Here is a 13,818-nt window from a genome sequence, read left to right as displayed (position 1 = left end):
TGGGCCCTCTTCTCTATTTAATAATTACATTGTAACAATAACATGCTCTAGTCAGAATGGATTCCATACTCTCACTAAATTGGTGCACGTAAATGTTATATATATCGGGTATGAACTGTTTAGCAACATAATGTTATATATTGGGTATGAGCTGTTTAGCAACACAACAATGTGATAACCAGTGTTGACTGGCTAATGAAAATTGTCACTGAGCAATAAATATTGCTATGACTAGTGAGATAATTCACTGTCATGTAACAATGTAAGCATTCCCTCTGGAAGATGAACTTCTGATGCATTGTTCTTTGCCGATATCATTGCAGCTGAACACATTGCTGGAGAAGCTTTTGATGAATAGGCTCTGAGCTTGTCTGAGTTATGGCAAAGACTATATGCTAAAAGGCCGGGACCAGAGGGGAGAAGGAGAGAGGGGAGAGGTAATTATTTAATTGTGCATCAGCATAATGGAAGAGAGGTAGAACATGGAGGGCTAAAGAGGCAGCAAAGGAAGGCAGGATACAGAGAAGACAGATAATACCTAGAACCAAGTACAACTTACCGTATCTAGTAGGTGGATTAAAAAAATGAACGGAAAATTATATGTATATCTCTGTAACGTCTATTGTCTATGTATGTACCCCCAGAATTGTAAAGTGCTGCAAAATCTGTTGGCGCTATATAAATAAAAATTATTATTATTATTATTATTATTATTATTATTATTATTATTATTATTATTATTATTATTATTAATAATAATAATAATAATAATAATAATAATAATAATAATATAATAATTATTATTTTATTAAATATGCTATTAATTTTCCTATAGTGGGGAGCATTTACTAAGATTTTAGCACCTGGTGTATTTTTCATGTCACAGCCACAGATGACCCACTACAAAGCCTCATACACACCATCACTAAGTTCAGTTTTTGACCCACTGATTAATTTCTGTATGGGCTAAAATTTGGCCAACAGGACGTCTTTAAGACAGTTTCATCATATATTTTCTTATCTTACACTATAAATTGCTTTTGATTCCATCTTGTCATTTTCGGGGCACAGTGTTTCAACACCAGGCTCTTCATTGGCCTCAAATTGACACCGGCACCTCCTACGAGTTGGCATCCATAAAAACTACTCTTTCTACAGACAAGTAACTCTAATTGGCGATCAGGTGCTACCACAGACCTTGTCCTACTGTATCATTACAATTCAAACCTCAACTTGAACCTCAATACTAGATGCTGTTATAACCAATTACTTTGATGGGGTATGGGGTGGTGGAGCCCTAGACTCACTACATTTTATACCTTAAGGTGCAGGGGCCCAAGGTAACATAATATATACACAGTGCTGCAGTAAAATATAGACATAAACATTTATAACAAAACACCAACACCCCTGGTATTTACAAATTGGTACTTACAAATTGACTTCACTAATCTTAATCTTGATCCACTGTTATCACCTTCTGTCTTTTCTAAAAGGGCAAATTTCGGGACAACAGCAACAATACAATTTTGGAGTGATAAAGCCCTAACAACAGCTTATGAGAATTTACTATCGTCATTCTGTCTGAAGTAAGTCCAAGATGTTGATTCTTCTCTTGGTAATTCACACATTTACAGAACGTTTTAAGAGCTTGGAAAGAACATTATGTAATTTATCTTCCTTATTTTCATCAACTTATATTATAAAATGTTGGATATCTATTCTCCACTATTGGCAGGAAGACACTAAGACCATCTGAGAATATGAGTGCCAACAATATCATGAACCTAACTGATCTTAAGCCGGCTGCTTAATGTATTTCATTTAATAAAGGATTCAGTTTGTGGTCTATGAAGGTAATGAGTTTGGAATAATGAAAGATAGTTATTTCTGAGCAGAATCCTCTTCACGGAATCATCGGTATAAAGTTTAATTTCATTGTTCTGAAATGTAAAAAGTTTTTAAGATAACCTTCTCATTGGGTGATGAAAAATCTCAAACTTTCAGTTCAAGTAGAAAGCGCTATCCGTCGAAAGATTGGTTTTGGGGGGAAACAGAAACTACTTGAAGAATTAAAAAAACATATATCAAATCAAATGTAGAAGGAATAAAAATGATTATATATTATAAAACATTCACATTTTACACACATCCATGAATCTTTTATATGGTACCCATTTAAATCTAGGAGCCTACACCATGCCTATAATAATACTTGATGCCAGGGGGGTGCTAGGATCCAAAAAGATCAGGGAGAGCAGCCTTAGGTATATGTTTTGTTTTCTTTTCTCTCCATTCCCCACTAACAAAAAATATATTTAAGGGACACTCTGTTTTCTAAATACAGAGACACATTTGGTCCCTGATTCTGCACTAGCCCAAGTGTGACTAGCCCAAGGATGGGAAGCCTTTGGCCCTCCAGCTGTTGCAAAACTGCAATTTCGTCATACCTGGTATAATAGCTTTGACTTTGACTGTCCAGACTTGATGGAGATTGTAGTTTTTCAACAGCTGGAGGGCCACAGGTTTCCCATTTATGAACTAGTCGATTAACATGGAGGTTTGTGGATGGACCAGAAGTCACATAATGTAAGTCTATGAGAGTGGCACAGTGGCACACACGGACTAAGTGAGCGGCATTGTAGATTATAGAGAAATCTTTACACTCGCACCGATTAGCACTTTTTAGATCTTAACATCCAGTTATATTTCTATTTATTATTTTTATTTTTTACTCGTATATTCTATATATTATTTATTATTATTTCTCAACTATCTGACCTTCCTACACCTAATTAATTGCTTGTATTTTATACAATATATTTTTTGTTGCATGCTACATTTTATATTTATATATTGATTTCACTTTTGAATATTGCTACCAGTATCCTTTTACCTATTTATTGATTAAATTGATCACTTGTTAGAATAAGGGCTGTCATTTGGACTAAAATACCCCCATTTTATTAGTTGAATTCCCTATTTGCCTATTGCTAGGTTTAGGCAGCTTTTTAGTTAACCTCGACTGAATCAGTGTATGATTGTGAGCTGCACTAGATTTTGTTTTATTGTTTAACCCTTGCTACCTAGTGGCGACTTAGGGCTCGTTCCCACTGAGCAAAAGCAGCTGAATTTCTGCGCTGAATCAGCGCTGAAATTTCAGCCGTTAAAATAGGTGCAGAGCTAATTTCCATTGTGTTGAATGGAAATTCTGCTCTGCAGTTCACACAGTGGAATTTCCGCACTGAACTAATCCGCTTTCCGCCAGAAGAATGAACATGTTCATTCTTCCGCTAGCGGAAGCCTATACAAATCAATGGGGCTCTGATTTTCTGTTTCAGCGCGGATTCAGCGCGGATTCAGCGTGGAATACAAGCGTAATACAAGCGGAAATTACTCGCTGAATCAGCGCGGAAATGGGGAAAAGGGGGGGAGGAGGATTCTAGTATATGTTCTGGTATAGTCTAGTTTACTCACCAAATACTCGCTGAATTTCAGCGCTGAATGCATGCGGATTCAGCGCGGATTCCTCGAGTATTCCGCGCTGAATTTGTCAAGAGCTGATTACGAGCTGAACACTTTCCTAGCAGAATACGCAGGGATTCTGCTTGCATTCTGCTTATATTCTGCTCGGAATTCAGAGTCAGTTGATTTCAGGCGGAAATATTTCCTTGCGTAATCCGCTCCTTTTGCTCTGTGTGAACGTAGCCTTAGTGCTCCAATCTTAGATCCCTAACTCTAACTTCATACAACAACATGGACATCTGGACACATATAGACAATAAAAAGAAAAACATTGACAGCTATCAATTTGACAACGCCAATTCAGAACACAATGTAACTACAAATACACAGGTCAATACAGACACCATAATAATGAACATTTTCAAAAGACTAGAGCATACACTACAAAAACGCCTCAGACACCAATGGGAGGTGAAAAGCCTACAACACTTAATAGCTAGAAACACGATACCAAAGGGATTAACCCTGATGAAACAACCAGCAGAAGACTTAATAAATGACTCCTTTCTGAGCAAATGGAATTCCTTCCTTCAAGAACAGTCTAAAGAACTAGTTAAATTGGTCATAGAAAGAAGGATGGAAATGATAATAGAACTTGACAATAACATTAATCAGATAAAACAAGAACTAGATCCATTCAAAAATGAAGCTGGCATGGGACATTACCAGACAGATTTGTGTCAGAAACTAGATGAAATAGAATCTGAAATCATATACAAAAAAACAAGAAAGATGCTATGGAATAGTCAGAAAAAAGATAGAAGCAGCCACCCAACTCAACAAAACACAAACACAGATAACCAAACAGTAGAAAATACATACAATACACACACTTCCAATAGACCTAATTCCCTATCACAACCTTTTTTAGGGAGAGACACCCAACCAACCTACCCTTCATATACCAGAAAAGCAAGAACAAATTACACTTATCAACAGAACACGAGACATCAACATTACCCGAGACACAACAACTACAACAACTAGAGGTACAACAACCACAACAACAAGTACAAGAAACCACTCTCACCAACCCCAACACTACCCAATCACCCGATACCCCCAATGTCTCTGAGCCTACAGTCCAACCCACACAAACTAGACCAAACACCACAGTGGAAAAGAGGGTTCGTCGCCGTCGAACAAGAAGGAGAGAACATAGGGAATCCATCACAACCGCCGACGACAGTAGGGAAGATAGACACACCACAACCCAGCAATCCCCTTCACAACCAGACTCCATTATCAACATCAGCTCAGTGTCTCTCACCACAGCACAGACAACACTCCTCAACAAAGGAATAAAATTTGCACCCAATAGACCATGTAATAAGTTTGGAGTATACGTAGGGATAGAAAAATATGTCCGAAAACTGTGTCTTAAAAAGTATTTTCTGAAACAGGCAGAAGAGAGAACAGTGACCATACGCTCTAAAAACAAGGATCCATATGTGCATACAGACTGTAGAAATAAATCGCAATTTTATCCTAAACATGAGATAGGACCGGATATTACAGCATTCCAAAAAGCGGTTATAGCAGACCTGAGAGGTTTGAATCACAATAAAAAATTACAACACAATCTCAGCTTTAAGGAGAGACAGGCGATTAAAGAACTTCAAACTAACGAAAAAATCGTCATCCGCCCAGCAGATAAAGGAGGAGCTATAGTGATCCAAAACAAAGAGGATTATAACCAAGAATGCTTAAGACAACTAGCCGACCAAGCCACCTATGCAAAACTTCGGTCCGATCCCACAGATACCTACCAATCGGAACTAAAATCCTTATGTGATAGGGCTTTAGAAGAAGGCATACTAAACCACAATGAGTACAGTTTTATCGTAGATACACCTGCTAGATTACCCATTTTTTACTGCCTACCAAAGGTTTACAAACACCCAACACAACCACCAGGACGCCCTATTATTTCAGGCATAGGTTCAATTACCTCCAATCTTTCACAGTATATAGACAAATTACTTCAACCCTATGTCAAAAAACACCATACTACTTACGTGACACAACTGAAACAATAAAACTTGTGGAACAGTATACATGGAATACAAACCATATTTTAGCAACAATGGACGTTAGTTCACTTTACACCATCATTGAACACAATCGTGGAGTACAAGCAGTGAGGAACCATTTGGAAAGAGGAGATATGGAGCCTGAACAGATAACACTTATTTTGGACTTTATTCATTTTATTTTAGAACACAATTATTTCTATTTTGAGGGGGACTACTACGTCCAGCAAACCGGCACCGCCATGGGGACTAGGTTCGCGCCAAGCTTCGCAAATTTGTTCATGGCATCTTGGGAGGAGGCAGCAGTAACCCCCAGACTTGGCGCGGGCCTGGCCCTATGGCGGCAATATATTGATGATATCGTCCTCTTATGGGACGGACCTCGTAGTGATCTAGAAACATTTATCAATGAACTGAATGACAATGAATGGAATATTAAACTTACGCCCATTATCAGTGAATCAGAAATCGAATTTCTCGATCTTCACATCTTAGCATCAAGGGAGGATTTAGAATGCAGGACATTCCAAAAACCCACTGCGAGAAACAGTTTTATTCTCTATAATAGTTGCCATCTTCCAAGATGGCTGATGAATGTCCCTGTAGGACAATTTAGAAGGTTAAAGAGAAATTGTACCAGACCAGAACAGTTTGAAATAGAGGCTAAACAGCTATCTACACGGTTCCAGGCCAAAAAGTATCCGGATGTTGTCATTCAAAATTCATTGGCAAGAGTGAGAGGACTGGAACGTCAATCATTCTTTGAACCAAACGTCAAAGCCCTCCCAGAAAAAACAGAATCAATAATCCTCCCGTATTGCATAGATTATAAAAAAGTAGAGCAATTAATTATAAAAAACTGGCACCTGATCCAAAGGGACAAAGTAGTGGGATCTCTTCTCCCACAAAGACCCCCAATAGTATATACCAGGGCCCCAAACCTGGGAATACAAGTGGCTCCCACTGTATCAACCAAACAGCAACGTAGCCCCGGCATGTCCTGGCTGGAAATCCCGGGGTTCTACAAATGCGGCAGCTGCATGGGATGCAAAAACACCTCCACCCCGAGACATACCAAAAATGTGACCTCCACATCCAACGATTTCAAGATGGAAATTAAAGAACTATTAACATGTAACTCCAAAGGAGTTATTTATATCATCGAGTGCAACTGCCCGAAACAATATGTGGGACGCACTAAAAGACCATTGAAAGTCAGGATTACTGAAGACATTAGGAATATTAGAAAGGGAGAATTGACTCACCCTCTGTCATCCCACTTTAAAGAAGTTCACCACTGTGACCCTTCGCAATTGTCATTTACAGCCATACAGAGCGTCCAGAGAGATTGGAGAGGTGGTGATTATATAAGTAAGATGTCCAGAATCGAATCTCAAAAGATATTTGAATTCGATAGTCTCGAACCCAGGGGCCTTAATGCAGAAATTGAGGTGTTTGGTTTCCTTTAAGGTCGGTGCTTCCTCTGTGCCATGGACCACTCCGTGCCTGGCCGTCTTACACGGCGCCGGAGCCGTCCCTGTCACGTTGGGACCCGATCTACCATGTTTCTCTTCCCATCTCATGTTTATCTTTTATAAATATTTATTTTTATTTTTATTATTATTTTTATTTCTATTTATTTTTACTTCTATTTCTCATCTGTCAATTCAACATTTATCAACATTTATATATAGTTCAGTAGTGTAGCTTAACCCATACATTGTTGTTTATGGCTCTCATATACAGATATATAGCAACAATACGTAATATATATTACAATATGCACATCAATACACACACTTTGATATCTTCAATAGACCTAAGCTACCCATATTCTGCTTTAAAGCGTAGATACGACAGACTTTGTTCACACTGATGCGATTGCGGTGCGGCTCCCAACGCACCACTAATGAAACCTTGAGATGTGGTGTCAGGACTGGCAGGCGTAGACAAGACAAGAGACAGTGGGCCCTAGATCTGAACCCACCCACTGTCACCTGCCTACTTGCCTCAGTCGGCCCTAGGCGGCTGTGGACAACCACGTTGACGTTCCCTGCGCTAAATACGTGCACACGGAACAAGACGGACAAACAACACAAAAGAATGGTCAAACAAGCCGGGTCCAAAATCCAAACAGGCAAAGCAGTACAAAATCAGCAAGCAAACGGGTAGTCAAAAAGTCAGGCAGGAGGTCAGGGATCAAGTCGAGCAAAACAGAGGGATTAGGAGTGGGGATCGCAGGAGTAGACAAGGGAAGCTGGGATCAGGGTATTAAGCTAATAACCAGCACTGGAACTCTGTCTTAGCTTCCTATTTATACTGAACCAGAGCCCAGTTCGAATCCCCCATTGGACCGGCGCTCAGATATCCAGGTTCCAGATAGGCAGAGATTCCTGTCAGTCTAAAGACCTACTCAGCTGGAAAGATCAAGTCTCCTAGGAAATCAGATTAACTCCCGCATTGCCAGGTAGCAGAGAAGCAAGCGGGTGTGGCACACAGAAGCAAAAGCAGGTTCAGTTCACACCAGGTTTCAGCACAATCCTGACAGTACCCCCCCTCTTACGAGGGGCCTCAGGACCCTTATCCAATGGACCAGGCTTGGAAGGATTTAGTACGTGGTATCGCCGAACCAAGCGAGGAGCATGCATGTCTTTGACAGAAACCCACGTTCGTTCCTCTGGCCCAAAGCCCTTCCAGTGGACTAGATATTGCAGTGAACCTTGTACCCAACGAGAATTCAGAATCTTCTCCACCTCATACTCCAACTCACCCTGGATGATGAGTGGAGCAGGGGGAGATGACGGAGACACCGGAGGAACATACTTTTTTAGGAGAGCCTTATGAAAGACATTGTGAATACGAAGTGATGCAGGCAGTTTTAATCTAAAAGTCACAGGATTAATAACTTCCACAATGGTATACGGACCGATATATTTGGGTGCTAGTTTAGCAGACTGTACTCTTAACCTTAAATTCCTGGTAGAGAGCCAGACCTTTCCCCCCACTACGTATTGATGGCCAGGTATGCGTTTTTTATTAGCATGTTTTTGATATAACTCTTGGGCTTTAACCAAGCTCTGATGAGCTTGGGCCCAAACTGTGCACAGTTTCGTGAACAAGGCTTCAGCCGAAGGGTTAACTGAATCTGCGGAGTGAGTAGAAGAGTACCTAGGGTTAAAACCGTAATTGCAATAGAATGGCGACATTTTAATTGAACGTTGTTCTTGATTGTTTAAGGCAAACTCTGCCAAAGAGATAAAGTCCCTCCATTTGTCTTGGGCATCAGCCACGAAACATCTTAGAAATTGCTCTAGAGACTGGTTGATTCTCTCGGTCTGCCCATTCGTCTGCGGGTGGAAGGCTGACGAGAAGGACAAGGAGATTCCCAACCGTCCACAGAACTCTCTCCAAAATTTCGCTACAAACTGAACGCCCCGGTCAGACACAATATTTTCAGGGATACCATGAAGGCGCAAAATGTGATTAACAAACAATGTAGCTAAGGTGCGAGCATTAGGCAGTTTACACAGAGGGATGAGATGGCACATCTTAGAAAATCTATCCACAACAACCCAAATTACAGTTTTTCCCTTAGACAGCGGCAGGTCAGTGATAAAGTCCATTGAAATGTGTGTCCAAGGTCTCGTAGGCACCGGCAGAGGACGTAAGAGACCCTCAGGTGGCCTACGGGGAACCTTAGACCGAGCACAGGTCTCACAAGCGTCAACAAAAGACTTTACGTCTCGGGCCCAGGAAGGCCACCAGTAATGACGCGCGAGCAAATACTTAGTTCCTGCCACCCCCGGGTGACCAGCCAACACCGAACCATGAATCTCCTCCAAGACCCGGAGACGAAGGTTGGGGGGTACAAACAATAGAGTTTCTGGAGTATTCTGGGGTGCAAGGGACTGAGACTCTGCAATCAAAGTCACCAGGTCAGGTTGTAAGACGGCCACTACTACACCAGGGTTCAGAATAGTATCGGGCTGGTCCCTATGAGTGCTCTCGAGGTCAAAGCTGCGAGACAAAGCATCAGCTTTGACATTTTTGGAGCCAGGCCGATAGGTGATCTCGAAGTTGAAGCGAGTAAAAAACAGGGCCCATCTGGCCTGCCTTGGTGTGAGACGTTTAGCTTTATCTAAGTATACAAGATTTTTGTGATCAGTAAGCACAACCACCTTATGTTTTGCCCCCTCTAGGAAGTGTCTCCATTCGTCGAACGCCATTTTTATAGCTAGTAACTCTCTGTTCCCAATATCATAGTTACACTCTGCCTTAGAGAACTTCCTAGAGAAGAAAGCAATGGGCCGGAGGTTGGTAAGAGTAGCTGACCCTTGAGACAGGACCGCTCCTACCCCCACCTCAGATGCGTCCACCTCCACAATAAAAGGACGCTCAAAGTCCGGTTGTGCCAGTACTGGAGCCTCTGAGAAACATTGTCTTAGTTTGTTGAATGCCCTGATAGCGTCTGGGGTCCAGTTTACCAGATCTGATCCCTTCCTGGTTAAATCCGTGAGGGGTTTGGCTATAAGCGAAAACCCCTTAATGAATTTTCTATAATAATTGGCGAACCCCAAAAACCTCTGCAGAGCCTTCAGGTTATTGGGACGCTCCCAGTTTTCGATGGCTATGACCTTAAGGGGGTCCATACCAAACGAGTTTGAAGTTATTTTGTACCCCAGAAATGAGACTTCCTGTATACCAAACTGGCATTTTGACAGCTTTGCACAAAGGTTATTGGCTCTCAGAAGCTCCATGACTGTACGGACATGCAGGATGTGTGAGGACCAATTGGGAGAAAAAATTAAAATATCATCAAGATACACAACTAAAAAACGACCCAGATACTCTCGGAATACATCATTTACGAAATGCTGGAAGACTGCTGGGGCATTGCATAAGCCGAAAGGCATAACAAGGTATTCGAAATGCCCTTCAGGGGTATTGAAAGCAGTCTTCCATTCATCACCCTCCTTGATCCTTATCAAGTTGTATGCTCCCCGCAAGTCAATCTTGGAGAACCATTTAGCACCCACTATCTGGTTGAACAAGTCAGGAATTAGGGGTAGCGGGTGTTGGTTCTTAACAGTGATCTTGTTCAACTCCCGGTAGTCTATACAGGGCCGAAGCCCACCATCCTTTTACCCACAAAAAAGAACCCCGCCCCCAGAGGAGAGGAGGATGGGCGAATGTGGCCCTTACGGAGACTATCCTTAATATACTCCCGCATGGCCTCCCTCTCAGGACAAGACAGATTGAAGATACGACCCTTGGGATATTTGGCATCGGGAATTAAATCAATCGAACAGTCATATGGTCTGTGAGGAGGCAATCCGTCCACTGCACTTTCATCAAACACATCCATATAATCAGACAAGAACTCAGGAATATCTCCCTTCCCAGGGGAACATTCTGCAAGAGACACAGCAACGCAATGGGAGGCACACTTAGGTCCCCATCGAACAAGTTCCCTGCTGGACCAATCGAATACAGGATTATGTGCTTCCAGCCAGGGTAAACCTAAAATCACATCAGAAGAAAGATTTTGCATGAGAAGAAAATCCAGGGTTTCAACATGAACAGACCCCACCTTAACTTCAAGGCAGGGGGTAACATACTGTACATTCCCTTGAGCAAACGGGGCAGAGTCTGCTCCAGTGACATTTACTGGACACTTGAGCAGCAGGGGACATACCTCTAAACCTGACCAGAAAATGGGGTTAATAAAATTTGCAGAAGACCCAGAATCGACCTGGGCATACCCAGAAATACATCTTCCCCCCAACATCAGAGAAATAGGCAATAAGAGCTTGTTCTTTTTGGTGAAGGTTACCTGTGCGCCTGAGTGACCCCCTCGATAGTCACTCAGGCGCCTGGAGTTTTCTGGTGGTGGCACCGGCCTGGAAGGACATCCTCTTACACGATGTCCAGCCTTGCCACAGTATAGGCAGAGGTTGCTCAGAAGACGGTGAGCTCGTCTGGTCTTGGCGTCTGCTTCCATGGTTTCTCCCAGAGTGGGTATCACAGGTGGGAAAGGTTTAGGGAAGGAGGGTCTGGTATGGTCTAAAGTACCCCTTTCCTGCTGTCGGTCCCTCAATCGTCGGTCTACCCTAATGGCCAGGGTCATGCTTTCCTCAAGGGTGCCAGGCGTCGGGTAGGCCACTAACATGTCTTTAAGCCGGTCGCTCAACCCGGCCCGGAATTGGAACCGGAGGGCAGAGTCGTTCCACATGGAAGGACCGCTCCACTGCCTGAACTCCGAGCAGTAGTCCTCAACCGGTCGGTCACCTTGCCGTAGCATAGTCAGGCATCGCTCAGCATTGGCTGCACTGTCCGGGTCATCATAAAGCAGTCCCAATGCAGAGAAGAACCGGTCAACTGTCTGCAAGTCAGGGCAGTCAGGTGACAAAGAAAAAGCCCACTCCTGAGGGGGCCCCAGGAGAAGGGACATAACAATACCCACTCTCTGAGCCTCGTTACCTGAGGAGCGAGGACGCAGTCTAAAAAATAGTTTACAACCTTCCCGGAAGGCTTGAAAGCTTCTCCTGTCCCCCTGAAATTTCTCTGGGAGCTGGACGGGAGGCTCAGGAGGTACCGGGGAGGTCATGGTAATTTGTCGGGGAACCGTCTCTTGTACCTGGACCCGTTCAGCAAGCTCCTGGACTGAGGTATTGAGCTGCTGCATACGGTCCACTATCGTTGTCAGGGCGTCCATGACCCCAAGGCAATTTTTGGCTGGTTATTCTGTCAGGACTGGCAGGCGTAGACAAGACAAGAGACAGTGGGCCCTAGATCTGAACCCACCCACTGTCACCTGCCTACTTGCCTCAGTCGGCCCTAGGCGGCCGTGGACAACCACGTTGACGTTCCCTGCGCTAAATACGTGCACACGGAACAAGACGGACAAACAACACAAAAGAATGGTCAAACAAGCCGGGTCCAAAATCCAAACAGGCAAAGCAGTACAAAATCAGCAAGCAAACGGGTAGTCAAAAAGTCAGGCAGGAGGTCAGGGATCAAGTCGAGCAAAACAGAGGGATTAGGAGTGGGGATCGCAGGAGTAGACAAGGGAAGCTGGGATCAGGGTATTAAGCTAATAACCAGCACTGGAACTCTGTCTTAGCTTCCTATTTATACTGAACCAGAGCCCAGTTCGAATCCCCCATTGGACCGGCGCTCAGATATCCAGGTTCCAGATAGGCAGAGATTCCTGTCAGTCTAAAGACCTACTCAGCTGGAAAGATCAAGTCTCCTAGGAAATCAGATTAACTCCCGCATTGCCAGGTAGCAGAGAAGCAAGCGGGTGTGGCACACAGAAGCAAAAGCAGGTTCAGTTCACACCAGGTTTCAGCACAATCCTGACATGTGGGTTGTGTGTTCTTATGCAAATCTATATATTCCCATATTTGCATCTTCTGTGCTGTCATATGTTCTTATACTATCTACCAGTATTACATCTATCGGAAACATCGATAATATCGATTCATTTTTTACTTTCATTTATATCTAATAGCGGACATCTAAGAGATCCATAAAACATGGTCTGGAACCCTGTGTCCAGCCCGGGTCCTCCATCAAACACAGAGTCAATGATAGACTAGCTATAAATGTCCTCTGTAGTAGAGGCTCACCATCTATATTATAGCCACCGAGGAAGAGGTTAATGTTTTTAAAAAACCTTGAAACGCGTTTGGAAATCATTTTATGGACTGATACCATATAGGATCAGTTGTTGCAATTCATATTGATTTTAAAAGTCACCTATTTTTCAACTTTCATCTTTTTCATTTTTTTTTTTTTATTATTATTTTTTATTTATTTATTTATTTTTTCAATATTTTTTCCATCATTCTTTCCATTTTCTCATTATCTGATCATTTTTTTATGTTTTGAGCTCATTGTGCCTGTTTTGGGGGGCCCCCCACATGTGCTTCTATACCTGCGGCCACCATCACCGTCATCTCTAACACCCGGTTCCCGGACGGAGCTGCCGAGAACGAGATCGAGGATGTGACACTGCGCGCGCCAAATACATCCTCAGAACCACGAGGACGCGCTGCAGGACCGCTCGAGTTTAGGAACTGTCAAAGACCGGCCGCTGCATACTAGCAGAAAGAGAACGATACCATCAAACCATCTCGGGACGGGTGAGAGACGCTATATGCGCTATATCAGTACAACTTATTATTACTACGTTTGTTGTTATTTTATAATGACTATTTACATCGAACTGAGATAAATACACAGTAAAGTATCATAA

Source organism: Dendropsophus ebraccatus, chromosome 2 (genome assembly GCF_027789765.1).
Source record: "Dendropsophus ebraccatus isolate aDenEbr1 chromosome 2, aDenEbr1.pat, whole genome shotgun sequence".
Classification (NCBI taxonomy): domain Eukaryota; kingdom Metazoa; phylum Chordata; class Amphibia; order Anura; family Hylidae; genus Dendropsophus; species Dendropsophus ebraccatus.
This window is presented reverse-complemented; position numbering follows the sequence as displayed.